The sequence below is a fragment of the Carcharhinus amblyrhynchos genome, chromosome 7 (assembly GCF_965287045.1).
Source record: "Carcharhinus amblyrhynchos chromosome 7, sCarAmb.v2.hapA, whole genome shotgun sequence".
NCBI lineage: Eukaryota > Metazoa > Chordata > Chondrichthyes > Carcharhiniformes > Carcharhinidae > Carcharhinus > Carcharhinus amblyrhynchos.
In genome coordinates, this window is record NC_137330.1 from 125,612,500 (window position 1) to 125,631,338 (window position 18,839).

The 18,839-nt window shown below is 46.6% G+C and overlaps 1 protein-coding gene across 1 annotated transcript in view; it reads left to right on the forward strand.

Moving 5' to 3' along the window:
• Positions 1 to 18,839, forward strand: part of LOC145345623 (dynein axonemal heavy chain 8-like) — a 1,557,438-nt gene that overhangs the window by 325,945 nt on the left and 1,212,654 nt on the right. The gene's annotated exons all lie outside the window — the stretch shown is intronic.

Sequence of the window (18,839 nt, forward strand, 5' to 3'; positions counted from 1 at the left end):
AATCAGCCCCTCCAGTCTGTCGAGCACCGCCTCTCTAGTAACAGTAATGTCATTAAGACCCTCCAGTCCTACTACCTTTCCATCGCTAACACCCGGCAAATTATTCACGTCCTCCTCCGTGAAGACAGAAACAAAAAAGTTATTCAATACCTTAGCCATATCCCCATCCCCTACCACTAGGTCCCCTTTCTCATCCTCTAAAGGACCAACATTCACCCTAGCCAGCCTCTTCCTTTTTATATATTTATAAATACTCTTGCTATCCTTTTTTATATTAAGCGCTAGCCCAGCTTCATAGTTTCTCCTACCCTTCTTTATCAACTTCTTTGTCAATCTTTGTTGACATTTAAACCTCTCCCAATCCTCTTCTCGCCCACTACTCTTAGCTACTCTAAATTCCTCCGCTTTTAGTTTAACACTTTCCTTCACCTCCTTCGTTATCCACGGCTTATTACCTCTCCTCCTAGGGTCCTTTTTGACCATCGGAATAAATTTCTGCTGAGCACCAAGAAAGATCTCCTTAAAGATCCTCCACTGCTCCTCAGCAGACCCTCCCTCCAACGCACTCCCCCAGTCCACATTCGCCAATTCTTCTCTCATCCTACCGTACTCCCCTCTATTCAAACAAAGGACGCGTGTCCGGGAACCCACTTTCTCCTCCTCCATCTGCACCAGAAACTCCACCATACAATGATCACTCTCCCCAAGAGAATCCTTCACCGCAACGTTCCTGATTCTACCCGCCTCATTACATAACACCAGATCCAAGATAGCTCGCTCCCTCGTCGGCTCCAACACACACTGTTCCAGGAAACTATCCCGGCAGCATTCCAAGAACTCTTCCTCGAGCTCCCCGCGTCCAACATGGGTCAACCAATCAATATGCAGATTGAAATCCCCCATAACTACGGCCGTCCCATTCCTGCACGCTGCACTTATTTGCGCGTTAACAGCCCGCCTCACCTCCAGATCATTATTCGGGGGCCTATAGACGACACCCACCAGCGTCTTCCTCCCTTTGCTGTTCCTAATCTCCACCCACAACGATTCCACCCTCTGCTCCTTGGCTCCAATATCATCCCTTGCTACCACCTTGATGCTATCCTTAATCAGCAGAGCTACGCCCCCCCCTTTTCCCTCCTGCCTATCCTTCCTAAACACTTGATAGCCCTGTGCATTCAGCTCCCAGTCCCTGTCACCCTGCAGCCACGTCTCTGTAATGGCCACCAGATCGTGTCCATTTGTGTCGATCTGCGCCACCAGCTCATCCACTTTATTCCGAATGCTTCGTGCATTCAGATAAAGTGCCTTCATCCCAGCCTTCACCTGGACCCTATTTGCCGTAACGCCACCAACTATACTCACGCCCCCTACTCCCTCTATTATTGGGACATCCTCGGCCTCTTCCCTTACCTGTACCCTCTCCTTAACTTTAGACCTCATAACATCACCTACCCTCGCACCCTCCCCCCCCAGTTAGTTTAAAGCCCTGTCTACAGTCCTCTTTACTCGATTCGCCAGCACTCTGGTCCCAGCACGGTTCAGACCAATCCCAGCACGGTTCCTCTCCAGCCTCTCTCTTCCCACCAGCCTACCCCTCAGAAACATCCAAACTTGTTAATGTGCCTGGGATGGCAATGGTTGCGAGTCTTAGTTGAACGCTAGAGGATGATGACAACTCGCTGTTGTGCACATTGGGATCCTGCCCCTAGTGCCACTCAAATCTAACTCTTACCTGTACTCTGAATGTATGCTGCCACCCTGGCCAACGTAACTGGAGAGTTGGGGACACATGTTTGTTGGCCAATTGGGTATGGGGGGAGCCACACTTTCACCAATGGTCTGGTGGATGCTGGGGAAGGTAGGGCAGACACTCTGTAACATGTGGCTGCATCTGCAAGCACAACAGACAGCGCCTCTATGCATGGGAATGGGGCTCTGTTGGGTGGGAGGGGAGAGAATCAGAGACATATTCATCACAAATGTGAGGTGCAAATAAAAGTTTTTTGTGCTCTTTATGTTAGTGATTAATAAACTCTGACTACTAGTGATCTTCAGCCATGCCCTGTTAGTGAACTACAGCTTTCTAACTTCTGTGCAGTCTGCTGCTTCATCTCGGTACTACCTCAGGATGCACATAGGACATGGAGGTGTATAGTCTAGCTCTGATGCACGCCCCATTGCCTGTGATGCCCTTGACGGATGTCCCCTGGGTGGCTGGAACCTGGCGGCCCCTGGCTGACTTGCAGTTGGCACTGTTTCGGTGTTGCTCTGTTCATCTAGCTGGCTCTGAGATGTCCTGGTGTGAGGGAGAGGGAAATCAGAATGTCTCAGGACGTCCAGGATCTCCTGGGTGGAAGGCATGGGAATGAGCTCTTCCTCCCTCCCTTGGGGGGCCTCGAGGCCCCAGGGACACTCCATGGGACATCAGGGTAGCTGGACTGATCTCCTGAAGCTCCGGCTTCACCTGTCTCTGCCAGCCCTGGAAGCCCAGATGTGTCTGCTCTATGGTCTGTGATCCTTCAGCCTTGGCTGTCTGACACTGGGCCAAGCTCTGGAGACCCATTGCTGCGGCATTCTGTGAGGAAGCCAGGCTTTGGAGCTCCTCAGCAGTAGCCCCCTGAGACTGGGCTAAATTGTCGAGCCTCACAGCCATGGTCTGCTGTGTCTCCAGAACGCCAGCAAGAGTCCTAACATGGCTAGCAGTGTCTCCCACATGCCCCTGACACACATGGTCATCGAACGCTGTGCCTCCTGGATGCCAGAAACACACTCACCTGTGGCCCGTTTTCTCTCCAGGATGGCCTGGACCCTGTCACCCATGAGGACAGACCGCTGAGCCAGACTTCCCACTCAGATCACCACTCTTGCAGTATTGGTCTGGTTCGCATGCTGTGTTGCACCACCTCCTGCAACAGCACTCTTTTGGATCTCCTAAACGGCCTTGCAGTTGCAGCATGGTTGCTGACATTTCTTCCACAACTGCCTGGGTTTCCTGATACATCCCCACCAGCCTTGGGAGGAAGAAACCCAGAGCTGTCCCCAGAGCAACTAGCTTGGGGACAGCTGAATCCTTGCTTCTGGCAAACTTCCTTGTGCCTGAGCCCTCGGATGTGCCTGCTTCCACCCGATGTGCTTCAGTGTCTGTGATGTGTTCACCAGTTCATAACCCAGAAGCCTCAACCCTAAAGATACCCACCATAGTGATCGTCTCTATGTTGGTGAGTTGTGTGGTACATGACAGTGCTGCTTTAGTGGCGCTACCCTTGGAGCATTCCTTCGTGCCTCCCTCTGAGGTGTCATCTGGCTGGTCATGGTCAGTTTGCTCCAGAGCAGCAGAAGCGGGCGGCAACACTGATTCCTCTGGGTCCAGAGCTGTAAAAAAGGAACACATATTAGTGGGAGGGAGGCAAAACATTCCATGCAGCATCGTACTTACTTCAAGGATGACCTCGTTGAGGGTGCGCTTCTGCTCACTTACATGCTGGACGCTGACCTGGCTGTTGGTGACCAATGGGGAAGGCCCATCAACCCCCGTCAGCTCCATGGCACGCTTCTCCATGCTGATCAGCTGTCGCAGGTCAGGCACACCACCACCACTCTCTGTCGTCTCCTGTGCAACGTGGATTTTATTTTCCTGTGGGAACATAAGGTGGATAGCAAGCATTATCGTATTGCAGTGCATGGTGCGCAATGTGTGTCTGTGTCCCGGGCATTGTGCTCATAGTTTCGGGGAAAGCAGTCACCACTGAAGGGTTGAGGGGTGAGGGGAAGGGGATAGATTCTGTTCCTGGGGGTTGGGTCACTTGTTGCATGCCCTTCAGGTGTCTAAGCAGGGTTTGAGTTCCATGCCACGCATGTGAGGGGTTTCAAGTGGGATTTTCACTCACCCTTGCTGATCGGAAAAGGTCGTACATTTTTTTGCGACACTTCCTGCCACAGCCCGGTGTCAGGCTCCTGGCGTTCACCACTTCTGCCACCTCCTCCCACAATACCATGACAGATGCACTCTTTGGGTTAGGGCCTCTCCTCCATGGCATCTAGCAGATACTCCTGGTTGGCCTCTGAAAATATGGGTACAGGTTTCCACACAGACAACTTTGTGACATGACTGGCTGTGTGCCCATTCCTGCAGCTTATATACAGCTCTGGCTTATTAGGGGAGTGCAGATGCGTTGAGTGCGGCTGCTCAAGGGCCCGTTGGCAACAAATGCCTATGAGAGATTATGAAGACTGCATTCAGTTAAGTTCATGCATCCTTCAGGGTGCTGATTAACTGCTATTCAATAGACTACTGTGCCTGGGGGCGGAGGGGGGGCAGGGTGCGCAATCCTCAAGTCTCCCATTCAAGAGAGGGAATGATCACAAGCTGGGGTTGTGCATGTCAACATAATGCTAGTTCTCTGCAGGACAACAGTGAGGACAGTATGTTCATGGGATAGAGGGATTGAGTTAAGTTAAAGTTTATTTATTAGTCACAAGTAAGGCTTACATTGACACTGCAGTGAAGTTACTGTGAAATTTTCCTAGTCGCCACAGGCCGGCGCCTGTTCAGGTCAATGCATCTAACTAACAGGTTTTTCAGAATGTGGGAGGAAAGCGAAGCAGCCAGAGGAAACCCACGCAAACAACGTGCAAACTCCAGACCCAAGCCTGGAATTGAACCCAGATCCCTGGCACTGTGAGGCAGCAGTGCTAACCACTGTGCCATTGTGCCACCCAAGTACAGGTACCCACATTATCAGGATCTAAGACATAAGGCGAGCGGGCAGCCATGTCTGTGTGTGTGGGGAGACAAGTGGGGGGGTGTGCAGTGATGTCTGTATAGGGGAGGGAGCACAGTAAGAAGTCTGACAACACCAGGTTTAAGTCTAACCGATTTATTTGATAGTGAACTCACAAGCTTTCGAGGTTAAACTCTTCGTCAGGTGAATGTAGAGTTCTGGCCTCAGACAGAGCATATAATGCACAGACAGTTTACAGATTACTGATTAGAATGCGAATCTTTACACCCAACCTACTGTTCAAGTCTTAAAGTGGCCGACAATGTGAGTGGAAGGAGCACTGATCACAGGTTAGAGATGTGTATTGTCTCCAGACAGTACAGTAAGTGAGGTTTTGCAAACCCTGGCAAGTCACAGGGTTTACAGATAGTGCGACATGAACCCAAGATCCCTGTTGAGACCTTGGCTATCAGTGCAGAACTTGGCTATCAGTCTCTGCTCAGCGACTCTGTGCTGTTGTGTGTCGTGAAGGCCGCCTTGGAGAATGCTTACCCGAATGTCAGAGGCTGAATGCCTGTGAACACTGAAGTGTTCGCCAACAGGAAGGGAACAGTCTTGCCTGGTGATTGTCGAGCAATGTTCATTCATCCGTTGTCGTAGCGTCTGCATGGTCTGCCCAATGTACCATGCTTCGGGTCATCCCTTCTTGCAACGTATCAGGTAAACAACGTTGGCCGAGTTGCAAGAGTATTTACCGTGTACCTGGTGGATGGTATTCTCACGTGTGATGATGTCATCCACGTCGATGATCTGGCATGTCTTGCAGAGGTTGCTGTGACAGGGTTGTGTGGTATTGTGGTCACTGTTCTCTTGAAGGCTGGGTAGTTTGCTGCGAACAATGGTCTGTTTGAGGTTGTGTGGTTGTCTGAAGGCAAGAAGTGGAGGGGTGGGGATGGCCCTGGCGAGATGTTTGTCTTCATCAATGATATGTTGAAGACTCCGGAGAAGATGTCGTAGCTTCTCCGCTCCGGGGAAGTACTGGACGATGAAGGGTACTCTGTCCACTGTGTCCTGTGTTTGTCTTCTGAGGAGGTCGGTGCGGTTTTTTGCTGTGGTGTATCGGAACTGTCGATCGATGAGTCGAGCGTCATATCCTGTTCTTATGAGGGCATCTTTCAGCGTCTGGAGGTGTCTGTCACGATCCTCCTCATCTGAGCAAATCCTGTGTATACGGAGGGCTTGTCCATAGGGAATGGCTTCTTTAACGTGTTTAGGGTGGAAGCTGGAGAAGCGGAGCATTGTGAGGTTGTCTGTGGGCTTGCGGTACAGTGAGGTGCTGAGGTGACCATTCTTGATGGAGATGCGTGTGTCCAAGAATGCAACTGATTCTGGAGAATCGTCCATGGTGAGTCTGATGGTGGGGTGGAACTTGTTGATATCATCATATAGTTGTTGCAGTGATTGTTCACCATGAGGCAAAAGGAAGAAAATGTCATCGATGCATCTAGTGTATAGTATTGGTTGAAGATTCTGTGCGGCGAAGAAGTCTTGTTCAAACCTGTGCATGAAGATGTTGGCATATTGAGGTGCAAATTTGGCCTCCATGGCTGTTCTGTGTGTCTGGATGAAAAACTGGTTGTTGAAGGTGAAGACATTGTGGTCCAGGATGAAGTGGATGAGTTGTAAAATTGCATCTGGAAACTGGCAGTTGTCGGCATTGAGTACTGAGGCAGTCACAGCAATGCCATCGTTGTAGGGGACGTTGGTGTAGAGTGCCGAGACATCCATTGTGACGAGGAGTGTCCCTGGTTCAACTGCTCCACGTGTGCTGAGATTCCGTAGGAAGTCCGTAGTGTTGCGACAAAAGCCAGGGGAGGGAGGCCAGTGATGTATGTGATGGGGTTTTGGGGGCCAGTGATGAGGCCAGCAATGTGTGTGGGGGGGTTGTGGGAGCCAGCAATGAGGCCAGTGATGTCTGTGGGGGTTTGTGGGGGCCAGCAATAAGGCCAGCGATGTTTGTGGGGATTGGATGGCAGTGATCTGGATGCTGGGAGGTCTTTTCAGCGATCTCCTAGTGATATGCATATATACTGGTTCCCGCTCATCTCGCTGATTTCAGGCTGTTTGGCGCAAATAGGCCCTGCCCCCCCAGTTTTTAATGATATTCATGATTGTAACCTCTGCATTGCACAGAGTGAGAGATTCAGGTCTGAAGCTGCACTGAAAAAACATTCGTTATCTAGAACAGTTTTCCCACCAATTCAGCATTTTTGGGAGAATTGCTCCCTTAGTTTCTGTGGCTCATTATTCTGCTATTTGCATCTCATCTGGAAAAATATACATTTTTGTCCTTTTACTGATGCTTTGTCATTTAATATTTCCTTTCTTTTGACCTGTTGCACACTTGCCTTTTTGCTTTTTCCCACCCTCCCTCAGTTCACAGAATTGTTACAGTTCAGTAGAAGACCATTGGACCTCCTAAACCTGTTACATCTGAAACTTTCCCCAGTTCTTGGGGAGACTGATTGACCTGAAAGCTTGACTCCTCTCTCATCACAGATGCTGCCAGGTCAGCTGAACATCCCCAGAATGTTCTGTTTTTAATTCTGATTTCCATTATCTGCCATAGTTTGACTTTGTTCTTATAGTTAATGTTTCTTCTTGCATATCATCCATCCTCACAGCTGTGATAGTTTCCTGAAAATATAGCAACCTTGCTAATTTTTTATACCCTGCCATTCTTTACCTTAAGCTGCATATCAGTAACAGTGATGATATAATTTCTGTGTCCTAAGCTCAGCTTCCTTATTCACTAAGCCAAACAGTTCCTTTTTGGGGAGATTTTCTTTCCCTGTTTTTGGTGGGCAGGAAAGCCAGAGGAGAAAGGGAATCCAATGGGAGCCCCAATACTAATTTATGGCAGTGGGATTTCCATTGAGACTGTCCCTGTCCTGTTAATGATACAGTGGAGCTCCTGCCATGAAAAATTGGGTACTTAACAGGCCTCTCTGAAATATCAGCCCCCATCTAAGGAATTACAACTGGTCCTGACAAACAGGGACTGGCAGATAGAATCCACGAGGACACACAGATAGGTACAGCTTTTTTCACTAGAGATACTTATGAAAAAAGAATTGAAAAACTATGCCCCAATTTTCTTGCCATTTGTTGGATTTTCCATTCCCTTTAATGACTGATGAGTTTGGTGAGAAAATATCACAAAAGTGTGAAGGCTTGGAATGATCATCTGCTCTCCCCATCAGTGGCGGGTCACAACTGTCCATGCTGCGAACATCACTTAAATTCACTCATATTTCATTCTCGTGCCCAGATGTCGGGCTGGATTAGTGGTGAGAAACTGACATTTAAAAGCATGAATAGCTGAAACTAAAATTATTTATGATCTGTATCTTGATTTGCTCTAGTCTAAGGCATAGTTTTACGTTTAAGATGTGTCAAGTGAGAGCAAGCAGAATGTGTGGCTTGTCACATTTGGGGCTTAAGCATTGGCTGGAGGCTCTGGTGCACCTGCAAGGCTGAAAATTATGTGGATAGCATGTTTAGAGAGGTGGTCACATCACAGCTTAAGGGAGAAAAGAAGGGAATAGATGACCACCAGGCAGATAATGCTGGATACCCTGGTACCTCTTCACAAATTGGTATTCCATTTTAAGTTTATTTATTTGTGTCACAAGTAGGCTTACATTTTTACTGCAAAGAAGTATTGGGATTCATTAGTCAGGGGAGCAAATAGGCATTTCTATGTCCAAAGATGTGACTCCAGAATGGTTTGTTGCCTTCCTCAGGCCAAGGAAAGAATATGGTGAGTACTCCACTGCCCTCCTAACTTATGTCTTTGTAGATAGTGGACAGGTTTTGGAGAGTTAGGAGTTGAGCTCCTCGCTGCAGTATTCTTAGCCTCTGACATGCTCTTGTAGCCACTGTTTACGTGGCGAGTCTAGTCGAGTTACTGGTCAATGGTTACCCCAAGAATGTTTTCAATGGGGATCCAGTGATGGTAACACCACTGAATGTCAACGGGGTGGTGGTTAGTGTCTCTTATTGCTTGGCATTTGTGTGGCATGAATGTTATTTGCCACTTGTCTGCCCAAGCTGGATATTGTCCAGACCTTGCATTTGAACATGGACTGCTTCATTATCTGAGGAATTGTGAATGTTGCTAAACATTGTGCAATTGCTGGCGAAAATTCCCACTTATGACAGAGGGTAGGTCATTGATGAAGCAGCTGAAGATGGTTTGGCCGAGGACACAACCCTGAAGGATTTCTGGAAAGATGTCCTGGAGTTGAGATGACTGACCTTTCACAACCATCTTCCTAGGTGCCAGGTATGACTCCAACCAGTGCAGTGTTTGTCCCTAATGCTCATTGATTCCAGTTTTGCCAGGACTCCTTAATGCCACACTTGGTCGTCCGTGGCCTTGATGTCAAGGGATATTGCTCTCACCTCTGGAATTCAGCTTTTTTGTCCATGTTTAAACCAAGGCTGTAATGAGGTCAGGAGCTGAGTGATTCTGGTGAAACCCAAATTGGGCATTATTGAGCAGGTGCTGCTTGATAGCACTGCTGATGACTTCCTCCATTACTTTACTGATGATTGAGAGTCAACATATGGGGAAGTATGTGGCCAGGTTGAATTTGTCCTGATTTTTATGTACAGGACTTACCTGGGCAATTTTCCACATTAGTAGATGCCTGTGTTGTAATTGTACTGGAGAAGCTTGGCTCGGAGAATGACAAGTGCTGGAACACAAGCCTTCAGTACTAGTATTGGAATGTTGCCACTGCCTTTGCAGTATCCAATGCCTCCAACTGTTTCTTTATCACGTTGAGTGAATTGAATTGGTTGGATACTGGCATCTGAGCTGCTAGGATCCACGTGAGGAGTCCAAAATGCACCATCCACTCGACACTTGCCTGGATGGGTGCAACACTCAAGAAGCTTGACATCATCCAGGACAAAGCAGCCTGCTTGATTGGCACTGCATCCACTCCAACACAGACACTCAGTAGCCGCAGTTTGTACTATCTACAAGATGCATAAATTCAAAGATCATTGAACAACACCTTTCAAATGCACAATCACTTCCATCTAGAAGGACAAGGGCAGCAGATCCATGGGAATACCAGCATCTGCAAGTTCCTCTCCAAACCACTCACCATCCTGACTTGGAAATATATCATTGTTCTTTTACCGTCGCTGGGTCAAAATCCTGGAATTTCCTCCCTAATGGCATTGTGGGTCAATTCATAGCACATGGGCTGCAGTATTTCAAGAAGGCAGCTCACCATTGTCTTCTCAAGGACAACTAGGTATGGGCAATAAGTGCTGGCCCTCCAGCAGCTCCCATGTCCCATGAATGAATAAAGTAATTGAACAGCTAGCTGCAGGAAATCCTGAAATAAGAGGGTGATAAGTTAGAGGTCGATACCAATAAGGGAAGTAATCTGAAAAATGAGATCTTGCATCAAGAATTCCCAGAGCTAGGCAGCAGATTAAGAAGCAGTATCTTGAAGGATGGATCACTCGCAATGTCATGTGCTAGTCAGTATATAAACAGGGCAGATGATTGCATGGTTCAAGAGTTGGTGCAGAAGGGAGGGTTTTAGGTCCCTTTATCAGTGACACCATTTCTGGGGAATGTGGGACATAAGCAGAATGATCTGAATCTAAATCACGTTGGGACCAATATCCTTGTGGGTACATTTGCTAGTTCTGTAGGGAGGAGTTTGAAATAATTTGGCAGGGGGAGGAGACAGAGAACATCAGTGAAATGGAGATGCGTCATGCCATTGTAAATGGAGTAAGTTTAGCTTGTGAGTGTCATAAAGAGTAAGACAAGTCTTTCCTTTAATGTGAGGAGTGTAACAGGTAAGACTGAGTTAAGAGTGTGGATTGACATATGGGAAGTGTGATAGAATCAATTTGAAGCAGGAGTCGGCCATTTAGTCCTTTGAACTTGCTCTGCCATTCATTATGACAATAGCTCATCATCAAATTCAATATCCTGATATCCACCCCCCCACCCCCTGCCCCCAAACATATCCTTTGATATAATGGCCCGAAGAACTATTGTCATCAGAAATGTGGTTGAAGGAAGGGCAGGACTGGCAACTCAACACTCCAAGGTATAGGGTCTTTAGGTGAGACAGAGGAGGATATAAAAAGGGAGGTTATGTTGCACTAATAATTAAGGAGTCAATTACTGCAATATGGAGAAATGATAAGATGTGGAAGCTTTGGAGAGGGTGCAAAGAAAGTTTACCAGGATGTTGTCTGGTCTCAAGGGTGTTGGCGATGAGGAGAGGTTGAATCAACTTGGATTGTTTTCACTGGAAAGACAGAGGCTGAGGGGAGACTTGATAGAGGTCTACAAAATTGAGAAGCATAGACAGGATGGATTATAACAGGCTTTTTCCCAAGTGGAAGTATCAATTACAAAGAACCACAAGTTCAAAGTGAGAAGGGGAAAGTTTAAAGGAGATGTGTGGGGGGAAATTTTTCATGTAGAGAGTGGTGGATGCCTGGAACACACTACCAGAAGTAGTGGAAGCAGGCACATTAGCAACATTTAAGAGGCATCTGATGAAGTACATGAATAGGGAGATAATCGAAGGATATGGTCTGAGTAAGAGAGAAATTTCGGTTTAGTTTAGTTAGGGTGTCGTAATCTGCATGGGCTTGGAGGGCTGAAGGGCCGATTCCTGTGCTGTACTTTGTTCTTTGATATTGTGGAATAGTTTTGAAACTAGGATTTGTGGCTAGAACTTAGGAATGTTAAAGAGACAGCCTCATTACTGGGAGTGGATTAGAGACCCCCAAAGAATCAGTGGGAAATAGAGCAAATATTTGGACAATCCACTGAGATGTATAAGAACAATAATTGGGTAATTATCCTAAAGGATTTTAACTTCCCCAACGAATTGGAATACTCAGGGCAGAATTTTCCAGCTGCATTCAGCCCAAAAACCAGAAAATCCTGTCCGAGGTCAACAAACTTTTGTATGGTCCATGTTCCGCAGCTAGAGGTCATGGTACATATTGGTATTAACGACATAGCTAGGAAGAGTGATGAAGTCCTGCAACAGAAGTTTAGGGAGTTAGGTAGAAAGTTAAAAAGCAGGACCTCTATGGTTATAATCTCAGGATTTCTCCCTGTGCCACATGCTTGCGAGGGTACAAATAAGAAGATAGTGCAGCTCAACACATGGCTAAACAGCTGGTGTAGGAGAGAGGGTTTCAGATATCTTTTCCAGGGCAGGTGAGACTTGTACAGGAAGGATGGGTTGCATTTAAACTGGAAGGTCATAAATATTCTGGCTGGGAGGTTTGCTAGTGCCACACGGGAAGATTTAAACTAGTTTGGCAGGGGGATGGGAACCAAAGCAAAGGTGAATTAGCTGAAGGGGTACTAGAGAATACAGCAGTAAGACTCAGAGAAAGAGTAGGCAGGGTGTGGTTGCTAATCAAAGAGAGTCTCGTAAACTGAAGTGCATTTATTTCAATGCGAGAAGTGTAACAGGTAAGGCGGATGAAATTAGAGCTTGGATTAGTATACTAGCAACAATGATATTGTTGCCATTACAGAGACTTGGTTAAGGGAAGGACAGTATTGGCAGCTAAACATTCCAGGATACAGATGTTTCAGGCGTGATAGAGGGGGGATGTAAAAGGGTGGGGGAGTTGCACTACTGGTTAAGGAGAATATCACAGCTGTACTGCGGGAGGATACTTTGGAGGGCTCATACAGTGAGGCAATATGGGTAGAGCTCTGGAATAGGAAGGGTGTAGTCACAATGTTGGGGGTTTACTATAGGCCTCCCACCTGCCAGTGGGAGATAGAGGAACAGATATGTAGGCAGATTTTAGCAAGTAAGATTAACAGGGTTGTTGTGGTGGAAGATTTTAACTTCCTCTATATTGACTGGGACTCACTTAGTGCTTGGGGTGTGAATGGGGCAGAGTTTGCCAGGAGCATCCAGGAGGGGTTCTTGAAGCAGTATGTAGATAGTCCAATGAGGGAAGGGGCCATACTGGGCCTGGTGTTGGGGAATGAGCCTGGCCTGGTGGTTGATGTTTCAGTAGGGGAGCAGTTCGGGAACAGTGACTACAATTCAGTAGGCTTTAAGGTACTGATGGATAAAGATAAGCATAGTGCTCAAGTTAAGGTGCTGAATTGGGGGAAGGCTAATTACGGCAATATGCTGCAGGAACTGAAGAATGTAGATAAGAACATAAGAAATAGGAGCAGGAGTAGGCCATCTAGCCCCTCGAACCTGCCCCGCCATTCAATAAGATCATGGCTGATCTGTCGTGGCTCAGTTCCACATTCCCGCCCTCTCCCCATAACCCTTAATCCCCTTGCCTATCAAAAACCTATCAACCCGCGTCTTAAAAATATTGAGCGAGGCAGCCTCCACCACTTCAACGGGCAGAGAATTCCAGAGATTCACCACCCTTTGAGTGAAGAAGTTCCTCCTCAACTCCATTCTAAACCGCCCCCCCTTTATCTTGAGACTGTGCCCTCTAGTCCTACTGTCCTTTCTGAGCGGGAAGAGACTCTCCACCTCTATCCTATCCATCCCATTCAACAGTATTCCATTATAGTATTCCATTATACTCCCAACTTATGCCTTGTAGATGGTGGACAGGCTTTGGGTAGTCAGGAGGTGAGTTACTTGCCACAGCTTTCCTGGACTTTGACCTGCTCTGGTAGTACCAGTATTTATATAGCTTGACCAGTTCAGTTTCAGGTTAATGGAATCCCCAGGATGTTGATAGTGGGGGATTCAGCAATGATAATGCCATTGAATGTTAAAGAGAGACTTAACAGCCGTGTGCAAAGCATGATTTTGAAATTTGTGGATGGTATGAAAATTGAAAGTATTATCAACTGTGAGTCTAATTTTGAACTTAATATGCAAAGTTATATTGGTGGATTGAGCAGAAAAGAAATAGATTTAATCCATTATTGAGATATCTGAGGTGATTCATTTTGGCAAGAACAATATAGAGAGAATATATAGTATAAAGAGAAAAACTCTTAAGGAGGTGCAAGAACCAATTTCATGAATTAATGAGATATAGAAGCAGAATTAGACTATTTGGCCCATCGACTATTTGGCCGCAGCTGGAGTACTGTGTGCAGTTTTGGGCGCCGCACCTGCGCAAGGATATTTTGGCCCTGGAGGGAGTGCAGAGGAGGTTTACTAGGCTGATACCGGAGTTGAGGGGATTGAGCTATGAGGAGAGGCTGAATAAACTAGGCTTGTACTCGTTAGAGTTTAGAAGAATGAGGGGAGATCTCATTGAGACGTATAAGATGATGAATGGGATGGATAGGATAGAGGTGGAGAGACTCTTCCCGCTCAAAAAAGACAGTAGGACTAGGGGGCACAGCCTCAAGATAAAGGGGAGGCGGTTTAGAACGGAGTTGAGGAGGAACTTCTTCACTCAAAGGGTGGTGAATCTCTGGAATTCTCTGCCCGTTGAAGTGGTGGAGGCTGCCTCGCTAAATATTTTTAAGAAGCGGGTTGATGGGTTCTTGATAAGAGAGGGGATTAAGGGTTATGGGGAGAGGGCGGGAAAGTGGAACTGAGCCACAACAGATCAGCCATGATCTTATTGAATGGCGGGGCAGGCTCGAAGGGCCAGATGGCCTACTCCTGCTCCTATTTCTTATGTTCTTATGTTCTTATGAGTCATGTTCAAGTCAAGGGGAAGTTGTGTTTGACGAATTTACTGGATTTTTATGAAGATGTGACTAGTGCAGTAGACAGAGGGGAACCGGTGGATGTGGTGTTTTTAGATTTCCAGAAGGCGTTCGTTCGATAAGGTGCTTCACTAGAGGTTGCTGCAGAAGGTTAGGGTGTACGGAGTTGGGGGTAAAGTGTAGCGTGGATTGAGGATTGGCTATCTAACAGGAAATAGAGAGTTAGAATAAATGGGTGCTATTCTGATTAGCGGTGGGTGACTCGTGGCGTGCCGCAGGGAGCGGTGCTGGGGCCTCAACTGTTTACCATATAAATAGATGATCTGGAGGAGAGGGCTGAGTGTAGGGTAACAAAATTTGCTGAAGACATGAAGATGAGTAGAAAAGCGAATTGCGTGGAGGACGAGTCGGCAGAGAGATTTGGATCGGCTGAGTGAGTGGGCGAGGACCTGGCAGATGGAGTATAACATTAGCAAATGTGAGGTTATCCATTTTGGAAGAAATAATAGTAGGAGGGAATATTATTTAAATGGTGAAAAGTTGCAGCATGTTACTGTGCAGAGGGACCTGGGGGTCCTTGTGCACAAATCGCAAAAACTCAGTCTGCAAGTGCAGTAGGTGATCAAGAACGCAAATGGAATATTGGCCTTTATAGCGAGGGGGATAGAATATAAAAGCAGGGAAGTCTTGCTGCAACTGTACAAGGCACTGGTGAGGCCACAACTGGAGTACTGTGTGCAGTTTTGGGCCCCTTATTTGCAAAAGAATATATTGGCCTTGGAGGAAGTACAGAGAAGGTTCACCAGGCTGATACTGGAGATGAGAGGGTTAGTTTATGAGGAGGGATTGAATAGACTGGGTCTGTACTCATTGGAGTTTAGGGGGAATCTTATAGAGACTTACAAGGAAATGAAGGGGCTAGATAAGGTAGAAGAAGAGAGATTCTTTTCACTTAGAAAGGAAACCAGAACTAGAGGGCACAGCCTCAAAATAAGTAGTGGTGGCGGGGGGAGCAGTTTAGAACAGAGTTGAGGAGGAACTTCTTCTCAGAGGGTGGTGAATCTTTGGAATTCTCTGCCCATTGGAGTGGTGGAGGCTACCTCGTTGAATATGTTTAAGTCACAGGTAGATAGATTTCTGATCGATAAGGGAATTAAGGGTTATGGAGAATAGGCGGGTAAGTGGAACTGATCTACTTCAGATCAGCCATGATCTTATTGAATGGCGGGGCAGGCTCGAAGGGCTAGATGGCCTACTCCTGCTCCTATTTCTTATGTTCTTATGAGCCTGCTCCGCCATTCAATCATGGCTGATGTGCTCCTCATCCCCATTTTCCTGCCTTCTCCCCATAATCTTTCAATTATCAATTAAAAATCTGTCTAACTCCTCCTTAAATTTACTCATTGTCCTAGCATCTGCCGCACTTTGGCGTAACAAATTCCACAGATTCACAACCCTTTGGGAGAAGTAGTTCCTCCTCAACTCTGTTTTAGATTTTCTACCCCTTATTTAAGACTATGACCTCTCATCCTAGAATACCCCACCAGTGGAAGCATCCACTCCATGTCTATCATCCCTTTTATCATCTTGAATGCCTCAATTTGATCTCCCTAAACCAGCCTAAACTGTTCAATCTCTCTTCATATGACAAACCTTTTGTCTCTGGAATCATAAGAACATAAGAACATAAGAAATAGGAGCAGGAGTAGGCCATCCAGCCCTTCGAGCCTGCCCTGCCATTCAATAAGATCATGGCTGATCTGTCGCTGCTCAGTTCCACTTTCCCGCTTTCTCCCCATAACCCTTAATCCCCTCTCTTATCAAAAACCCATCAACCCGCGTCTTAAAAATATTTAGCGAGGTAGCCTCCTCCACTTCAACGGGCAGAGAATTCCAGAGATTCACCACCCTTTGAGTGAAGAAGTTCCTCCTCAACTCCGTTCTAAACCGCCCCCCTTTTATCTTGAGGCTGTGCCCCCTAGTCCTACTGTCTTTTTTGAGCGGGAAGAGTCTCTCCACCTCTATCCTATCCATCCCATTCATCATCTTATACGTCTCAATGAGATCTCCCCTCATTCTTCTAAACTCTAACGAGTACAAGCCCAGTTTATTCAGCCTCTCCTCATAGCTCAACCCCCTCAACTCCGGTATCAGCCTAGTAAACCTCCTCTGCACTCCCTCCAAGGCCAAAATATCTTTGCGCAGGTGCGGTGCCCAAAACTGCACACAGTACTCCAGCTGCGGCCTCACCAATGCCCCATACAGCTGCAGCAAGACCTCCCTACTTTTATATTCAATCCCCCTCGCTATGAAGGCCAGCATCCCATTTGCCTTCCTGACCACCTGCTGCACCTGCAAGCTGGGTTTTTGCGACTCATGCACAAGGACCCCGAGGTCCCTCTGCACCGTCGCCTGCTGCAGTTTTTCGCCCCGTAAGTAATAGTCCTTCCTACCATTCTTCCTACCAAAGTGGACCACCTCACACTTGCCAACATTAAATTCCATTTGCCATTTCCTGGCCCATTCGCCCAGCCTATCTAGATCCTTCTGCAGACTCTCCACACCCTCCGCACAATTTGCCGTTCCCCCAATCTTGGTGTCATCAGCAAATTTCGATACCCTACACTCGGTTCCCTCCTCCAGATCATCTATGTAAATGGTAAAAAGCTGAGGCCCCAGCACCGACCCCTGGGGCACTCCACTAGTCACCATCCGCCAATCCGAATAGCACCCGTTGACCCCCACTCTCTGCCTCCTATTTGACAACCAATCCCCTATCCACGCTAACACCCTACCCCCAACTCCATGTCCCTCGACCTTCTGCAATAACCTCTTGTGAGGTACTTTGTCAAACGCCTTCTGAAAATCCAGAAGGACCACATCCACCGGCTCTCCTCTATCCACCGCCCTAGACACATCCCCATAGAACTCCAGTAAATTTGTCAGACACGACTTCCCTTTAATGAAACCGTGCTGCGTCTGCTCTATCAAGCAATTGCCTTCAAGATGCCTCGCAATTTCCTCCTTAATGACAGATTCTAACATTTTACCCACCACAGACGTGAAACTAACCGGCCTATAATTCCCCGCCTTTTGCCTGGCACCCTTCTTAAACAACGGCGTAACATTAGCCATTTTCCAATCATCCGGCACTTCCCCGGAATCCAGCGACGTCTGAACCTCCTCTGAATTGCCTCCAATGCCACTACATCTTTCCTCAAATATGGGGACCAAAACTGTGCACTTTACTTAAGGTGCAGCCTGACCAATGCCTTGTATAGTTGCAACAATACTTTCTTACCTTTATATTATATTCCTTTAGCCATAAATGCCAACATACCATTCACTTTCTTCATTATGTGCTTTACCTGCATGCTAGTTTCCTGTGATTCATGAATGAGGATCCCCAGATCCCTTTGCACCTGATTATCTAAGTCACCTTAGATAATAAATCACCTTCCCACTTTTGTTACCAAAATGCATGACCTCAGACTTCTCCATGTTAAACCCCATCTGCCACATTTTGGCCCACTCTCCTAACCTATCTATATCCATTTGTAAAGTTCTTATTTCCTCACTGCAACTTAGTGTCCCACCTATTTTTGCGTCATCTGCAAATTTGGCTATCAAGCCTTCTATCCCTGTATCCAAGTCATTAAAATAGGTTGTAAATAGCTGGGCCCCAAGGACTGAACACTGTGGCTTTTTACGATCCAGAAAGAAAACATTTATCCCAACTCTCTGTCTTCGGCCAATCACCTATCCAAGGTAATAAATTAACCCTAATCCCATGTGATCTAACCTTGTGAATTAACCTTTTGTGTGGTACCTTATCAAATGCCTTCTGGAAGTCCAGATACACTTCAAGATCCCCATTATCCACCTTGCTTGTTTCATTCTCAAAAAACTATAGCAAATTAGTCAAACATGATTTGTCTTTCATAAAACTGTGCTGACTCCGATGGATAGTGTTTTGACTTTCTAAATGTTCTGATATTTCTTCCTTGATAATTGATTCTAACACTTTCTCAACCACAGATGTTAAACTAACTGGTCTGTAATTTCCCACATTTCACCTCCCTCCCTTTTTGAATTCACATTTTTCCAATCCATTGGAACCTTTTCTGTGTCCAGGGAATTTTGGAATATTATAACCAATGGATCCACTTTCTCCACAGCCACTTCTTTTAATACCCTAGGATGTAGGCCATCAGGCCCGGGGAACTTATCTACCCTCAATCACAATAATCTTTTCCTTGTTGATGTTGATTGTTCCAAGTTCTACCCATTCTATTACCTCTGACTTGCCCATTCCTATAGGAATGTAACTAGTATTGTCCACCATGAAAACTGAGACAGATTTAGCATCTCTGCCATTTCAG